The sequence below is a fragment of the Nerophis lumbriciformis genome, linkage group LG24, assembly GCF_033978685.3.
Source record: "Nerophis lumbriciformis linkage group LG24, RoL_Nlum_v2.1, whole genome shotgun sequence".
In the NCBI taxonomy this organism is placed as follows: domain Eukaryota; kingdom Metazoa; phylum Chordata; class Actinopteri; order Syngnathiformes; family Syngnathidae; genus Nerophis; species Nerophis lumbriciformis.
Window position 1 is genome coordinate 28,083,516 of NC_084571.2, and position 17,395 is coordinate 28,100,910.

Consider the following 17,395-nt stretch of genomic DNA (forward strand, 5'->3'; position numbering starts at 1 on the left):
GTATGTATGTATGTATGTATATACAGTATATGTGTGTGTGTATTTTATTACATAAATATATATAAATAAAATAAATACTTGACTTTCATTGAATTCTAGCTATATATATATATGTATATGTATATGTGTGTGTATTTTATTATAAATATATATAAATAAAAGAAATACTTGAATTTTAGTGTTCATTTATTTACACATATACACACACATAACAGTCATTCATTGTTGTATTTGAAAGTGCAATGCTTTGCAGCCAGTAGCACAGCCTTTGAAGGAGCATAGGTATGGGCAGCATCTGTGAAATTTTAATTTGCAGGAAAGGAGTGAGTTTAGGGTTGAATTGTCCATCCTCGTTCTATTCCCTGTCACTCGTCGTCGCCATGACTGCCTCTTCTTCGTCTCCTTCTTGTTGTGTGCGCAGTTGTGCACTCGCCAAAAGCGTAGATGTCATAACGTGACTGGGCCGGCACGCTGTTTATATGGAAGAAAAGCGGACGTGACGACAGGCTGTCCTCACTCAGGTCCGCACGGACCTGGAGGGGGCGTGCCTTAAGTCCGGCTGGAAATCGGGAGAAACTCGGGAGAATGGTTGTCCCAGGAGAGGCACTGAAATTCGGTAGTCTCCTGGAAAATTCGGGACGGTTGGCAAGTATGGTTGTCGTACGCATGTTAGCGCGAAACCTTTCGGGGTGTGGAAAATGGATGACGGATGTTTATTATAGTGTGTGACTTTTGGCCTTTGTAGCTTAGTCATGCTATGTCGTAGTGTAGCCGTAGCCCAACTTATTCACCTCCTACAGACTGAATCAGCAACAGCGCCTCTGCTGGTTGCAGCCAAGAACTGCATGTGAGTCGCTCAATTGTGCCGTTAATCAACAACAACGCTCTGCTCATTGCCATTTATTTTTAGTAAACTTTTAAAATAGTTTTGTCGATTTAATTTGTATTTGAGTGATTGTGTGATATATTTTTCATTTTACTAGGGTTTCCAAAAGTATTGATACTTTGATACCAAGTTGATACCAACATGCAAAACATACATTGATGCCCGTTTTTCTTTTCGTATCGTCTGTATCGGATACTGTACAACTCTTATTTTTTTTGGCGAGCTGTATCAATTCTCGGCCAGTTCGCCCTTGCTCATAAACAAATAGAAGTATAATAATATATAAATTAAATATAATTAAATCTAGTGGAAATTGATAGAGTATATGAAACTAAATTCTTGGGAATAATAATTAATCATAAATTATGTTGGAAACCGCATATTGAATATATAAAGGGAAAAATATCCAAATCCATTGCTATTCTTTATAAAGTCAAACACATGCTGAATAAGAAATGTCTGCATATGTTATATTATTTTTATTTTTCCATATTTAACATATTGTGTTGAAGTTTGGGGAAATGTTTTTAAAACAAACATATACCCAATAATTAAACTTCAAAAAAGGGTCATTAGAATAATACACAAAGCGTGCTACTATGAACCTACCAATCCATTATTTATAAGTTCAATTGTGTTAAAATGTTCAGATATTGTGTTTTTAAAAATAATGGAAATGATGTTTCGAGTAAAGAACAACAGCCTTCCAGCTTGTATTCTTAGGTTATTTCAATTAAGAGGAGAAAACTATAATTGATTTTTGAAATGGGTAAAGTAAGAACAAATATAAAATACAAATATATTTCAGTTTTAGGAGTTGAGTGGTGGAACAAGCTCAGTGATGAGCTGAAGACATGTACTTCTTTGTTAAGGTTTAAGAAAACATTGAAAGGTGAAATAATTGAAAATGATAAAATATAGTAACAATTACTTTCATCCCATTTATTATTTTTTTTTAACGTTGATGTGCCAGGCAATCAAATTTTCAGTGAATGTACAGGATAGGCAAGTATAAGCTTTGGCTTCAGCCTATTCCTTTTTCGGTCATTATTTTTCTTTTTGTGTGTAAAAATGTATGATTGTTAAATATGTCTAATCTGTACTGTTAAACTGCTCACACAAAACGGTTGATGGTTGATTATATGACCGAAATAAACTTATTTCATTCATAATATAAGATGTAGATGTGGCGTTACTCCACTTCACAACACACCAAATGATCTGTGATGCACTTTAGCGACTTTATTTACTATAATTAGCGAGTAGAGGTACATATTAAAAGTGAAAGAGAGGTGTGTGTTTTGCATTATGCATTTATTCGGTTATCGAATCAGGCCGAGTGAAGATCCACCACCACAAGCCCAGGGAGTGGGCATTACTTTAGCGTGGGGGGAAAAAAACCCTCCAGAAGCGTGAAACCCATAAGTGCGAAGAAAACACTGTTTAGACACACTCTTCTGTCATTTGGAAATGCTTTGAGCACCACCAGGAAGGCAAACTGCGGTCTGCGGGACATTTGCTGAACTTAGAGGAATAAAGATTTCACCCGATTGATCGATTAATCGATAGATAGATCTATATATACAAAACCAGTGAAGTTGGCACGTTGTGTAATTCGTAAATAAAAACAGAATACAATGATTTGCAAATCCTTTTCAACTTATATTCAATTGAATAGACTGCAAAGACAAGATATTTAATATGTAACTGAGAAACGTAACTTTTTTTTTGCAAATAATCATTAACTTAGAATTTAATGGCAGCAACACATTGCCAAACAGTTGGCACAGGGGCATTTTTACCACTGTGTTTCCTTTTAACAACACTCTGTAAACGTTGGGGAACTGAGGAGACCAATTTCTGAAGCTTCTCAGGTGGAATTCTTTCCCATTCTTGCTTGATGTACAGCTTAAGTTGTTCAACAGTCTCCGTTGTGGTACTTTAGGCTTCATATTGCGCCACACCTTTTCAATGGGAGACAGGTGTGGACTACAGGCAGGCCAGTCGAGTACTCGCACTCTTTTACTATGAAGCCACGTTGATGTAACACGTGGCTTGGCATTGTCTTGCTGAAATAAGCAGGGGCGTCCATGGTAACGTTGCTTGGGTGGCAACATATGTTGCTCCAAAACCTGTATGTACCTTTCAGCATTAATGGTGCCTTCACATATGTGTAAGTTACCCACACTTTGGGCACTAAACTAACTAAAAACCATTCTGGGTATCACTCCATCTTATCTGTCTTGTCTTTTAACAAAGAAACAAGGAAGTCACAATCTTCGTTCAATGGATGTTCTGCAATTTGTTGTCCCCAAAGTAAGAACTGAACTGGGCAAGAAAGCATTTAGGTTTTCAGCACCGAAGGCTTGGAATAACCTACAATCGAACATTAAACTTCAAACTCTAGTTACGCTGAATGAGTTTAAAGCTTCTGTGAAAGGACTGCAGTCTACCTTGTCTGTATGCACATGTGTCATGTGAGCAAGTTTTAATGTTGTAAATGTGATGTTTTATGTATTTGTTTACTGTTTTTAATGTAACCTTGCTGCTGCCCTCTTGGCCAGGTCTCCCTTGGAAAAGAGATCTTTGATCTCAATGGGATTTTACCTGGTTAAATAAAGGCTAATAATAATAACTAATACACCCCCATACCATCACAGATGCTGGCTTTTGAACTCTGCGCCTATAACAATGGTTCCTCACCTCTTTGGTTCGGAGGACACGACGTCCACAGTTTCCAAAAACAATTTGGAAATGTGGACTCGTCAGACCACAGAACACATTTCCACTTTGCATCAGTCCATCTTAGGTGAGCTCGGGCCCAGCGAAGCCGGTGGCGTTTCTGGGTGTTGTTGATAAATTGGCTTTCGCTTTGCATAGTAGAGTTTTAACTTGCACTTACAGATGTAGAGGCAAACTGTAGTTACTGACAGTGGTTTTCTGAAGTGTTCCTGAGCCCATGTGGCGATATCCTTTACACACCGCCTGAGGGATCGAAGGTCCGTAATATCATCGCTTACGTGCAGTGATTTCTCCAGATTCTCTGAACCTTTTGATGGTATTACAGACCGTAGATGGTGAAATCCCTAAATTCCTTGCAATAGCTGGTTGAGAAATGTTGTTCTTAAACAATTGGCTCAGGCATTTGTTCACAAAGTGGTGACCCTCGCCCAATCCTTGTTTGTGAATGACTGAACATTTCATGGAAGCTGCTTTTATACCCAATCATGGCACCCACCTGTTCCCAATTAACCTGTTCACCTGTGGGATGTTCCAAATAAGTGTTTGATGAGCATTCCTCAACTTTTTTGCCACTTGTGCCAGCTTTTTTGAAACATGTTGCAGGCATCAAACTCCAAATGAGCTAATATTTGCAAAAAATAAAAGTTTTGCAGTTCGAACATTAAATATCTTGTCTTTGCAGTCTATTCAATTAAATATAGGTGGAAAAGGATTTGCAAATCATTGTATTTTGTTTTTATTTACGATTTACACAACATGCCAACTTCACTGGTTTTGACATTTGAACATATATGACTACTTTGGTACCCCTTTTTGGTGGTTATGGTGCCTTTTCCAGAAAAATAAATAAATAAATAAATAAATAAATAAAGTTTTTGACTGGGTTAGGGCATACTTGCCAACCCTCCCGGATTTTCCGGGAGACTCCCGAAATTCAGCGCCTCTCCCGAAAACCTCCCGGGACAAATTTTCTCCCGAAAATCTCCCGAAATTCAGGCGGACTCAGGTCCATGAGGACCTGACTCTGCTAACCCACAATATAACCAGCATACCTGCCCAATCACGTTATAACTGTAGAAAGATCGAGGGCGAGTTTTTGGTTTCTTATGTGGTTTTATTGTTAGGCAGTTTCATTAACGTCCTCCCAGCGCGGCAACAACACACAACAAGAGCAGTCACGTTTTTGTATACCGTAAAGCAGTTCGTCTGCCGTAAACAGCAATTTTGTGACACTCTTAAACAGGACAATACTGCCATCTAGTGCATTTGATGAAAGCACTTTTGTGCGTGCCACACATCAATGCATCATCAGAGAGGGTGTTCAGCATGGTTAGAAAAATAGTGACAGAGAATAGAACAAGGATGGACAATTCAACCCTTAACTCAACAATGAGTAGATGAGTGTTATGTGTCTGTATATGTGTAAATAAATGAACACTGAAATTCAAGTATTTATTTATTTTTTATATATATATATATATATATATATATATATATATATATATATATATATATATATATATATATATATATATATATATATATATATATATATATATATATATATATATATATATATATATACATATACAGTATATATACATATATTATAAAATAAATATTTATATATATATATATATATATATATATCTATGAAATACTTGACTTGGTGAATTCTAGCACCCTCCCACCCCGACCACGCCCACCCCCTCCCCCCACCTCCCGAAATCGGAGGTCTCAAGGTTGGCAAGTATGGGTTAGGGCGACAGCTCCTCTTTTAAAGGAACATCTCATTTGAGCTCCAAAGTAAGGAAGATAATTGAGTTTGGATATCGTTTCAGACAAGACAAGACGAGCCCAAGCTAGTATTTTGTTCGAAGCCCGCCCCCCCGGCTCGGCTTTTCTGACCCGTTTGATGGCTTAATGTCCGCGTCAGGCACAGGAAACGCTCCGCCGCTTCATGCTGGTTAAAAGCCATCGGAATGGGCGACCCTGCGACGGAACCGTCTTGCATAAACATTCCCAAGCAAAGCTATCTTTAGATCTCTACTTGCTGCCACACACTCGGCCAGTGAAAGAATCATGTTGTTTTTGTAAATCTTCTCCAGCCTGCCAATCAGTGGCGGGGGGGTTCGGTCCGCTTGGCCCCGGGGGGCTGTAACCTGACTTAGGAGGAGCTATCACTTTAACTGCAAGAGGCTAATCATGCTGTGGGAATGTTGTGCTTTGGTGGGGCTTTAAAACCCGGAACCACCTTTCCCACCTTGAGTCTCTCATCTGCCCTAAACATGACCACACCCGTCCACAGGGCGCATTTTAGCCACCACCTCCCTCACATACATGTATGTGTTGCGTTTGTGTGCTTTAGTGTTCTATTCTCATACTAATGTTTGGCTGTTTCCCAACAAGAATACAAGTAGCTAACTCGGGATGATGTTTGATGAGAAATTATCGAGTTCGAGCCTATTATCGAATCCTACTATCGAACCGATTCCTTATCGATTCCCTTATCAAACCCAGATAGGTTTTTGTATATGGAAAAAAAACACCACAATATTTGGTTTAACAAAAGCTCACTTTTATTATATAAGAAAAAAAATAAAATCTAATAAATAAATAAATATTGACTGTTACCCCCCTAAAAAAAAAATATTGACTGTTGTTACTCAAAGTATATTAAGTGGTATTTTTCAGAAAAACGGGTTATGTTTAAAAGCTCATACCAGCATTCTTCCCTGCTTGGCACTCAAGGGTTGGAATTGGGGGTTAAATCACCAAAAATGATTCCCGGGCGCGGCGCCGCTGCTGCCCACTGCTCCCCACTGCTCCCCACTGCTCCCCTCACCTCCCAGGGGGTGATCAAGGGGATGGGTCAAATGCAGAGGACAAATTTCACCACACCTAGTGTGTGTGTGTGACAATCGTTGGTACTTTAACTTAACTTTAACTTTACACATACAAACTGTAGCACACAAAAAAGCACATTTGATAACGGTCTTACCTTTACTTATAAATGAAGTCCATGCGCAGCTCCTTTTGAACAAAAGCATCGATAACTTGTTTATAGAAGTCTTCCTTATCTTTCTTCAGTTTTAAAAGTCTCTCTGTCTCAAAGGAGATCTTCCTTTAATTATCACCTCCTGCTTCGATTGAAAGTCCAGTTTAGAAAACTGTTTTATTTTAGATATGTAATCCTCCATGTTAATAGTCCAGGCAAGAGGAAAAAATAAACGATCGCCGCAAACTGTTGCTGCTTGTTGTCACTTCTTCTGCAGCCGAGTAGTCGCAAGAATGATCTCTGGGATCACTAGTGCCCTCTACCACCAGGAGGCGGGATTACTGCGAGCCTCACACAGTGCGTCTTCGCAGCCGTTTTATGATTGTTCAGCACAAGAAATACAGTTGTTGACAAAATACACTGTTCATTATATAGCTCAGCTAACTAAACTATGGAAATGTATAATATAATTCATTTAGCAATATGGTCTCACTGCACAGCAGGCCAGCAGTTAGCCGAGTCATTGCGCAATCCATGGTGAGGCTCAACTCACCGCAAGTCTCTTCTCAGTATTTGAACAACAAATGTGAAAATTCAGCGATTTTGAATAAAAATAATTTAAAACTGGTGAAGTTAAATGGAAAGTAGCTTTATAGTGTAATCACTGGATACATATAACAATTAAATTTTTTTTTTTCTTTTTACATTTTTTTTCTTTCCATGATGGCACGTGAGGCCCCGCCTCACCTGCCTCCCCTGACTGCACGTCACAGGTTATCAGACACATACAAAAAGGCTCACGTTAACGTTACCGTTAGCCACTGACTTTGCTTAGGTAACGTACAGTAACTGCAGTCCTGGTTGACATAAGAGGTTACGTTACTACAAGTGAGCAGATATGGAAATTAACCGGCTACAGTTAACGTTAGTTACTCACCGGCGTCACCGCCACTGTAGCTGGGACTTGGGCAGCCGGCAGAAGAAGAGGGGCGTTCTTCGTCGTCTCTGCCGCTGCTTCTCCATGTGTCGAAAACACGACACGGTTCTCGAACTTTCAGGTTTTGCGCAGCCTGAACATGTTTCAACATGCTTGTTGTGCTCACCCCCCTTACACGAGAGCGAAGCCTGGCAATAATTGCATATTGCCGCTTCCTCTTTTTTTTTTGGTGAAATGAAGCCATACCTTGGAGCGCTTTTTCCGGTCCATTTTTTTTTCCTGCTTTCCCTATCTGCGCCTAATGACTGAGCTACATGACGTCATTTCTTGTGATGTCCCACGGGGCATTTCTTGTCCGGACGGGATTTGTTCCCAGGGATTCGAATAAAAAGACGGGATTCGTTCCCAGGGATTCGAATAAAGAACCAACTCTTTTTCTTTACTATAGAGGTCTCGATAACTGGTACCGGTTCTCAAAAAGGGATTCGAGTCCAAGGACTCTGTTCTTTTCTTATCGAACAACCGGGAAAAACCGGTTTCGAGCATCATCCCTATAGCTAACAGATGGGAAGTAAATATCATTATTTACAGTATTGTAGCAAGATTTTCCTTCTTTTGTGTTGTGACATTTTTCTTTGTGACTGAAAAAAGTCTGAACTTTGACCTCAACATAGTGTGCTTTTGAAAAAATTAATATACAAATTAATACATATGGTTATTGCCCTTTATATACGCTATATTGCCAAAGGTTTTTGACTCAGATATGAACTTGAAGTGCCATCCCATTCCTAATCCATAGGGTTCAATATGACGTCGGTCCACCTTTTGCAGCTACTACAGATTCAACTCTTCTGGGAAGGCTGTCCACAAGGTTGCAGATTGTGTTTATAGGGATTTTCGACCATTCTTCCAAAAGTGCATTGGTGAGGTCACACACTGATGTTGGTCGAGAAGGCTTGGCTCTCAGTCTCCGTTCTAATTCATCCCAAAGGTGTTCAGGTCAGGACTCTGTGCAGGCCAGTCAAGTTCATCCACACCAGACTCTGTCATCCATGTCTTTATGGACCCTGCTTTGTGGACTGGTGCACAGTCATGTTGGAAGAGAAACGGGCCCGCTCCAAACTGTTCCCACAAGGTTGGGAGCATGGAATTGTCCAAAATGTTTTGGTATCCTGGAGCATTCAAAGTTCTTTTCACTGGAACTAAGGGACCAAGCTTAAGTCCTGAAAAACAACTCCATACCATAATTCCTCCTCCACCAAATTTCACACTCGGCACAATGCAGTTCGAAATGTACCGTTCTCCTGGCAACCTCCAAACCCAGACTTGTCCATCAGATTGCCAGATGGAAAAGCGTGATTCATCACTCCAGAGAAGGCGTCTCCACTGCTCTAGAGTCCAGTGGCAACGTGCTTTACACCACTGCATCCGACGCTTTGCATTGGACTTGGTGATGTATGGCTTAGATGCAGCTGCTCGGCCATGGAAGCCCATTCCATGAAGCTCTCTGCGTACTGTACGTGGGCTAATTGGAAGGTCACATGAAGTTTGGAGCTCTGTAGCAACTGACTGTGCAGAAAGTCGACGACCTCTTTGCACTATGCGCTTTCAGCATCCGCTGACCCCATCTCTGTCGGTTTACCACTTCGTGGCTGAGTTGCTGTTGTTCCCAAACTCTTCCATTTTCTTATAATAAAGCCGACAGTTGACTTTGGAATATTTAGGAGCGAGGAAATTTCACGACTGGATTTGTTGCACAGGTGGCATCCTATGACAGTTCCACGCTGGAAATCACTGAGAGCGGCCCATTCTTTCACAAATGTTTGTAGAAACAGTCTCCATGCCTAGTGCTTGACTTTATACAAGTGATAAGGACACCCTGATTCTGATCATTTTGAAGGGTGGCCAAATACTTTTGGCAATATGGTGTATACATCCACATGGATTTTTTTCAAGATGGTTGGTGATAAATTGTGCCTGGTAGAAAGATGAGAGGCACGGTCCCCTAACGGGACCTTTGGCCTCTTCATATAGCCCCTTCAACCAGCTTTAAAAATCAATAGTGTTCTTGCCTTGATGAAGATAACATTTTGCTAAATGTCACTTGTGGAAAGGTGACAAGGAGAATGACTTGGTTTGACCTTTGCAACCTTACCTTTCCCCCCCATTTATTTAAACCAATTAAAAAAATCAATAGGGTTCTTGCCTGGGCGTTTGTAAGATTGAAGATTGAAAAACCAGATAACTATAAGAAGGTGACCATGTAAGCATTGCAACTTGTGTATGTGTCTTTAAAAAAAAAAATCAATAGGTTTCTTGCCTGGCTAAGACTAGAGACTAGCCGATATTATCGGCCGATAAATGCTTTAAAATGTCGGAAATTATCGGTATCGGTTTCAAAATTATCGGTATCGGTGTCAAAAAGTAAAATGTATGACTTTTTAAAATGCCGCTGTGTACACGGATGTAGGGAGAAGTACAGAGCGCCAATAAACCTTAAAGGCACTGCCTTTGCGTGCCGGCCCAATCACATAATATCTACGGCTTTTCACACACACAAGTGAATGCAATGCATACTTGGTCAACAGCCATACAGGTCACACTGAGGGTGGCCGTATAAACAACTTTAACACTGTTACAAATATGCGCTGCCCCGTGATCCCACACCAAACAAGAAGGACTAACACATTTCGGGAGAACATCCGCACCGTAACACAACAGAACAAATACCCAGAACCCCTTGCAGCACTAACTCTTCCGGGATGCTACAATATACACCGCCCGCTACCCCCTACCCCCTACCCCTAAACCCGGCCCCCTCCCAACCTCGCCCACCTCAACCTCCTCATGCTCTCTCAGGGAGAGCATGTCCCAAATTCCAGGCTGTTGTTTTGAGGCATGTTAAAAAAAAATAATGCACTTTGTGACTTCAATAATAAATATGGCAGTGCCATGTTGGCATTTTTTTTTATACCATAACTTGAGTTGAATTATTTTGGAAAACCTTGTTACATTGTTTAATGCATCCAGCGGGGCATCACAACAAAATTAGGCATAATAATGCATACTTGCCAACCTTGAGACCTCCGAATTCGGGAGATTTGGGGGGGGGAGGGGTTAAGGGGGAGGAGTATATTTATAGCTAGAATTCACTGAAATTCAAGTATTTCTTATATATATATATATATATATATATATATATATATATATATATATATATATATATAAAATTTGATAATCGATTAATCTGTCGATTATTATGTCGATTAATCGATTAATAATCGGATAAAAGAGACAAACTACATTTCTATCCTATCCAGTATTTTATTGAAAAAAAACAGCATACTGGCACCATACTTATTTTGATTGTTTCTCAGCTGTTTGTAAATGTTGCAGTTTATAAATAAAGGTTTATTAAAAAATAAAATAAAATGAAAAAATATATATATAATTGTTTATTTATTATTTTTTTTAAAGCCTATGCGCATAGCATAGATCCAACGAATCGATGACTAAATTAATCGGCAACTATTTTTGTAATCGATTTTAATCGATTTAGTCGATTAGTTGTTGCAGCCCTAATAAATATATATATATATATATATATATATATATATATATATATATTTATATATATATATATATATATATATATATATATATATATATATATATATATATATATATATATATATATATAAATACTTGAATTTCAGTGTTCATTTATTTACACATATACACACACACATAACACTCCTTTCTACTCATTGTTGTATTTGAAAGTTGCAATGCTTTGCAGTCAGTAGCACAGCCTTTGAAGGAGCATAGGTATGGGCAGTGTAATATTCTGGGTTGGAGTCAATAACTAGGCGAGGTGACGAAGTTACGTCTCTTTACTTCATACTTCAGAACCGACTCCCACACATGCCGTCAGGGAGCGCAATACAACGTAAACCGTTGGCCAACCAAAAAGTAACCACAGGACACTATACCCAACATTCACCAGGAGATGGCAACAAACAACTTAGGTCAATATATTACAGGCAGCATCTGTGACATTTAACTTGCAGGAAAGGAGTGAGTTTAGGGTTGAATTGTCCATCCTCCTTCTATTCCCTGTCACTCGCCGTCGCCATGACTGTCTCTTCTTGGTCTCCTTCTTGTTGTGTGCGCAGTTGTGCACTCTCCAAAAGCCGTAGATGTTATAACGTGACTGGGCCGGCACGCTGTTTATATGAAGGAAAAACGGACGTGACGACAGGCTGTCCTCACTCAGGTCCGCACGGACCTGGAGGGGGCGTGCCTTAAGTCCGGCTGGAAATCGGGAGAAATTCGAGAGAATGGTTGTCCTGAGAGCCACTGAAGTTCGGGAGTCTCCCGGAAAATTTGGGAGGGTTGGCAAGTATGTAATAATGTGTTAATTCCACGACTGTATATATCGGTATCGGTTGATATCGGTATCGGTAATTAAGAGTTGGACAATACCGGAATTTCGGATATCGGCAAAAAAGCCATTATCGGACATCTCTAGCTAAGACCCCCGGACGTTTGAGGACAATCGGTAGAAAACCTAGGGCTAGTAGAAAGGTGACGAGGCTTGTTTCGGTTTTAACCATTGCATGTTTTGGGTAAAAAAAAAGCTGTTTTAAAATTGGTAAAAAATTTAACCGTGCCTTTTGTATCAGCTCACTTACCAATAAGTGTTCTTGCTATGCTATGTTCTATCTATATATGTGTTCTGATTATATATATTATATATAGTAATAAAGACAATTGTGACTGAGCTCGTCAACGAGCTTCCAGTCTATTGTCAAGATGAACTGCTTTCTCTCGCCGTGTCACGACTCGAGTCCACTTGTTGTCTTCTCCCGAGCGATATACAATCCTTCAGCTTCTTTGTCGTCCTCAGGTTGTGATCACAAAGCCTTATCGATCGCCAACACCCCCCCCAATACCCAGAAACGAGGCAGGCCTCCATTTAGACGCTCGGTATCGTCTTGCACCTCCCTGTCTTCAGCTGTGATGGGATGTCATTAAAGTGCTTCAGTCATTGGCTATTGATTAGCAAGCGCTCGTTAATGCTCGTCCACTTCCCGGCTGAGGTCTTGACTGAGCAGGGTGATGTTTATCGAATTGATTTGTGAGATGGTTGACGTATCTTTTTGTGTGCAACTTCCTGTCCTTTTATCGCAGATGTAAAAATAGATATGAACTTTTCTTACGTGAAAAGGCAATGCAAAAGTGCTTCATATGCTAAAAACGTAATAAATCAAACGTACTGAGACAAAAACTTTATTATGACTGAAAGATGGCTGAAACGCGGTTTTAACATGACTGAAAACCAGTCTTGGGACTAACGCGTTACAAAGTAACGTGTTACTGTAACGCTGTTATTTTTGGCGGTAACTAGTAGTCTGACGCGTTATTTTTTATATTTAGTAACTCAGTTACCGTTACTACATGATACGTTATTTTACGTAATTTTTTATGTAATATCGGCTAGAAACTGAGAAGATCTGTGTGTTTCACTGGAGAGCTGCAGAAGAGGCGCACTGTTTGTTTGTATGTGTGTGTGGAGGGGTGCGTGTCTGTGTTTACCAACAAGACATCATGGCGGAGCCAAAGTCGAGTTTCTTAACATGGAGATATTCTCACTACTTTTCTTTTGTCGAGCACAAAGAAAATAATATTTTAGTTCAATGTAAGTTGTGTCTTGGATCAACGATCCCATCTACTGCCCAAAACAGCGATTCAAATCTGCTGAAACAGCTACAAAAGCAACATGCTTCGACGAAGCTAGTAAAGAGAGACACACTTCACCTCCACCTCCAGCAGGGGCTGGATTTTAACAGAGGGACTGCTAGCCAGGACAACATTGATAGAGCCATTGCAGCGTATGTGCTAGAAGACATGCAGGCTATTTCTACAGTGGAGTCACCTGCTTTCAGGCAGCTAATTAGCATGAATTAGCACGGAAAACATTTTCCACGTACCTGGACACAGTGGACAGTAAGTACATAAAAATGGAAAGTGAGCTAAAGAAAACACTCCAAACTCTGCCTCTGCTCATCATTCATCACTGAAGGTACACACACTCTGTCAAATCTCTTATATACTGTTTCATTCTGGACTTCTACAGTGTTTGATTATCATATCCCTCTAAATGTATAGACTATAAAGTTCACAAACATAAAGAGGGATCCTAGTGGGCCAGGCCAATCTTTCCTTTTCTCTAAACTAAAACTGGGGAAATGTGTAGAGTGTTCTGGGCTTCAGACATGATTTTTATTTCAGAATTCCCTGAGAGAGAAAAAAACTCCTGGTAAGCTTTGTATATGTAGTGTGTGCCTTCCTTGCTTTACAGCTATGTTGTTATTATGCTGTTTGTTACTTATGTATATTATCCATCCATCCATCCATTTTCTACCGCTTATTCCCTTTGGGGTCGCGGGGGGCGCTGGAGCCTTGTCAATTTGTTCTGGCCTGAAACAAATTGGCCCTTTGAAACATATCTTTGTCTTTGTGTGTTGTATGTAGACCACATTGCTTAGCTGAGTTCAGTGATGCAAATGCATGTCAAGTTGATCAACAGATTGTATTATTCTCCAGTGCAATAACAGTACTGAAATGAAGGCTAAAAAGACATTAAAGGGGGCTTAAAAAAATAAAAATAAAATAGAAGTAACTAAATAGTTACTTTTCACAGTAACGCATTACTTTTTGGTGTAAGTAACTGAGTTACTTTTGAAATAAAGTAACTAGTAACTGTAAGTAGTTACTTGTTTTCAGTAACTAACCCAACACTGCTGAAAACAGGCTGACACGTGGCTGACACATGGATGAAATGTTCTGTAGCCGAAACATGACTCTTAACAAGACTCAAAGATGGCGGAAACGTGACTTCAACATGATTGAAATACAACTGAAATGTGGATGAAATGTACCTTAGCTTAAATCTGACTTTAACATGACTCAAAGATGGCTAAAACTTGGCTTTAACATCACTGAAATAATACTGAAACGTGTCTGAAACATCGATAAAATGTACTGCAGCTGAAACGTGACTTTAACATGACTCTAAGATGTCTAAAACATGGCTTTAATATGACTTAAAAATGGCTTGAATGTGGCTTTAACATAATAAAAAGAAGACTGAAACATGGATGAAACATACTGTAGCTGAAACCTGGCTATTAAGCAACTCAAATATGGTGGAAATGTGACTTTGACATGACTGAAAAATGGCTGCAATGTGCCTGAAAAATGGCTAAAATGTGCCTGAAAAATGTTTAAAATGTTAATGAAAGGTAGTGTAGCTGAAACATGGCTTTAATATGACTAAGATAAGGCTGAAAAGATGGCGGAAATGTGACTTCAACATGATTAAAATACAACTGAAACTTGGATGAAATGTACCGTAGCTTAAATCTGACTTTAATATGACTCAAAGATGGCTGAAACTTGGCTTTAACATCACTGAAATAATACTGTAACGTGGACGAAATGTACCGTAGCTTAAATCTGACTTTAATATGACTCAAAGATGGCTGAAACATGTCTGAAACATCTATAAAATGTACTGCAGCTGAAACGTGACTTTAACATGACTCTAAGATGTCTAAAACATGGCTTTAATATGACTTAAAAATGGCTTGAATGCGGCTTTAACATAATAAAAAGAAGACTGAAACATGGATGAAACATACTGTAGCGGAAACCTGGCTGTGAAATAATTCAAATATGGTGGAACCGTGACTTTGACATGACTGAAAAATGGCTGAAATGTGCCTGAAAAATGGCTAAAATGTGCCTGAAAAATGTTTAAAATGTTAATGAAAGGTAGTGTAGCTGAAACATGGCTTTAATATGACTAAGATAAGGCTGAAAAGATGGCGGAAATGTGACTTCAACATGATTGAAATACAACTGAAACGTGGATGAAATGTACCTTAGCTTAAATCTGACTTTAACATGACTCAAAGATGGCTGAAACTTGGCTTTAACATCACTGAAATAATACTGAAACGTGTCTGACACATTGATAAAATGTACTGCAGCTGAAACGTGACTTTAACATGACTAGGATGTCTAAAACATGGCTTTAATATGACTTAAAAATGGCTTGAATGCAGCTTTAACATAATAAAAAGAAGACTGGAACATGGATGAAACATACTGTAGCTGAAACCTGGCTGTGAAATAATTCAAATATGGTGGAACCGTGACTTTGACATGACTGAAAAATGGCTGAAATGTGCCTGACAAATGTCTAAAATGTGCCTGAAAAATGTTTAAAATGTTAATGAAAGGTAGTGTAGCTGAAACATGGCTTTAATATGACTAAGATAAGGCTGAAAAGATGGCGGAAATGTGACTTCAACATGATTGAACTACAACTGAAACGTGGATGAAATGTACCGTAGCTTAAATCTGACTTTAATATGACTCAAAGATGGCTGAAACTTGGCTTTAACATCACTGAAATAATACTGTAACGTGTCTGAAACATCTATAAAATGTACTGCAGCTGAAACGTGACTTTAACATGACTAAGATGTCTAAAACATGGCTTTAATATGACTTAAAAATGGCTTAAATGCGGTTTAACATAATAAAAAGAAGACTGAAACATGGATGAAACATACTGTAGCTGAAACCTGGCTGTGAAATAATTCAAATATGGTGGAACCGTGACTTTGACATGACTGAAAAATGGCTGAAATGTGCCTGAAAAATGTCTAAAATGTGCCTGAAAAATGTTTAAAATGTTAATGAAAGGTAGTGTAGCTGAAACATGGCTTTAATATGACTAAGATAAGGCTGAAAAGATGGCGGAAATGTGACTTCAACATGATTGAAATACAACTGAAACGTGGATGAAATGTACTGTAGCTTAAATCTGACTTTAATATGACTCAAAGATGGCTGAAACTTGGCTTTAACATCACTGAAATAATACTGTAACGTGTCTGAAACATCTATAAAATGTACTGCAGCTGAAACGTGACTTTAACATGACTAAGATGTCTAAAACATGGCTTTAATATGACTTAAAAATGGCTTGAATGCGGCTTTAACATAATAAAAAGAAGACTGAAGCATGGATGAAACATACTGTAGCTGAAACCTGGCTGTGAAATAATTCAAATATGGTGGAACCGTGACTTTGACATGACTGAAAAATGGCTGAAATGTGCCTGAAAAATGGCTAAAATGTGCCTGAAAAATGGCTAAAATGTGCCTGAAAGGTAGTGTAGCTGAAACATGGCTTTAATATGACTAAGATAAGGCTGAAAAGATGGCGGAAATGGGACTTCAACATGATTGAAATACAACTGAAACGTGGATGAAATGTACCGTAGCTTAAATCTGACTTTAATATGACTCAAAGATGGCTGAAACTTGGCTTTAACATCACTGAAATAATACTGAAACGTGTCTGAAACAAAGATAAAATGTACTGCAGCTGAAACGTGACTAACATGACTCTAAGATGTCTAAAACATGGCTTTAATATGACTTAAAAATGGTTTGAATGTGACTTTAACATAATAAAAAGAAGACTGAAACCTGGCTGAAACATGGATGAAACATACTGTAGCTGAAACCTGGCTATGAAATTCCTCAAATATGGTTGAAACGTGTCTGACATGACTGAAAAATGGCTGAAGTGTGCCTGAAAAATGGCTAAAATGTTAATGAAAGGTGGTGTAACTGAAACATGGCTTTAATATGACTAAGATAAGGCTGAAACATGGCGGAAACATAGATGAAACACCATAGCTGAAACTTAGCTTTAATATGACTAAAAATGGCTGAAACTTGGCTAAAA

At 38.9% G+C, this 17,395-nt stretch overlaps 1 protein-coding gene across 1 annotated transcript in view; it reads left to right on the forward strand.

Moving 5' to 3' along the window:
* The window catches only part of rnd2 (Rho family GTPase 2), a 105,539-nt gene that overhangs the window by 3,251 nt on the left and 84,893 nt on the right, over positions 1 to 17,395 (forward strand). The window lies entirely within an intron of this gene.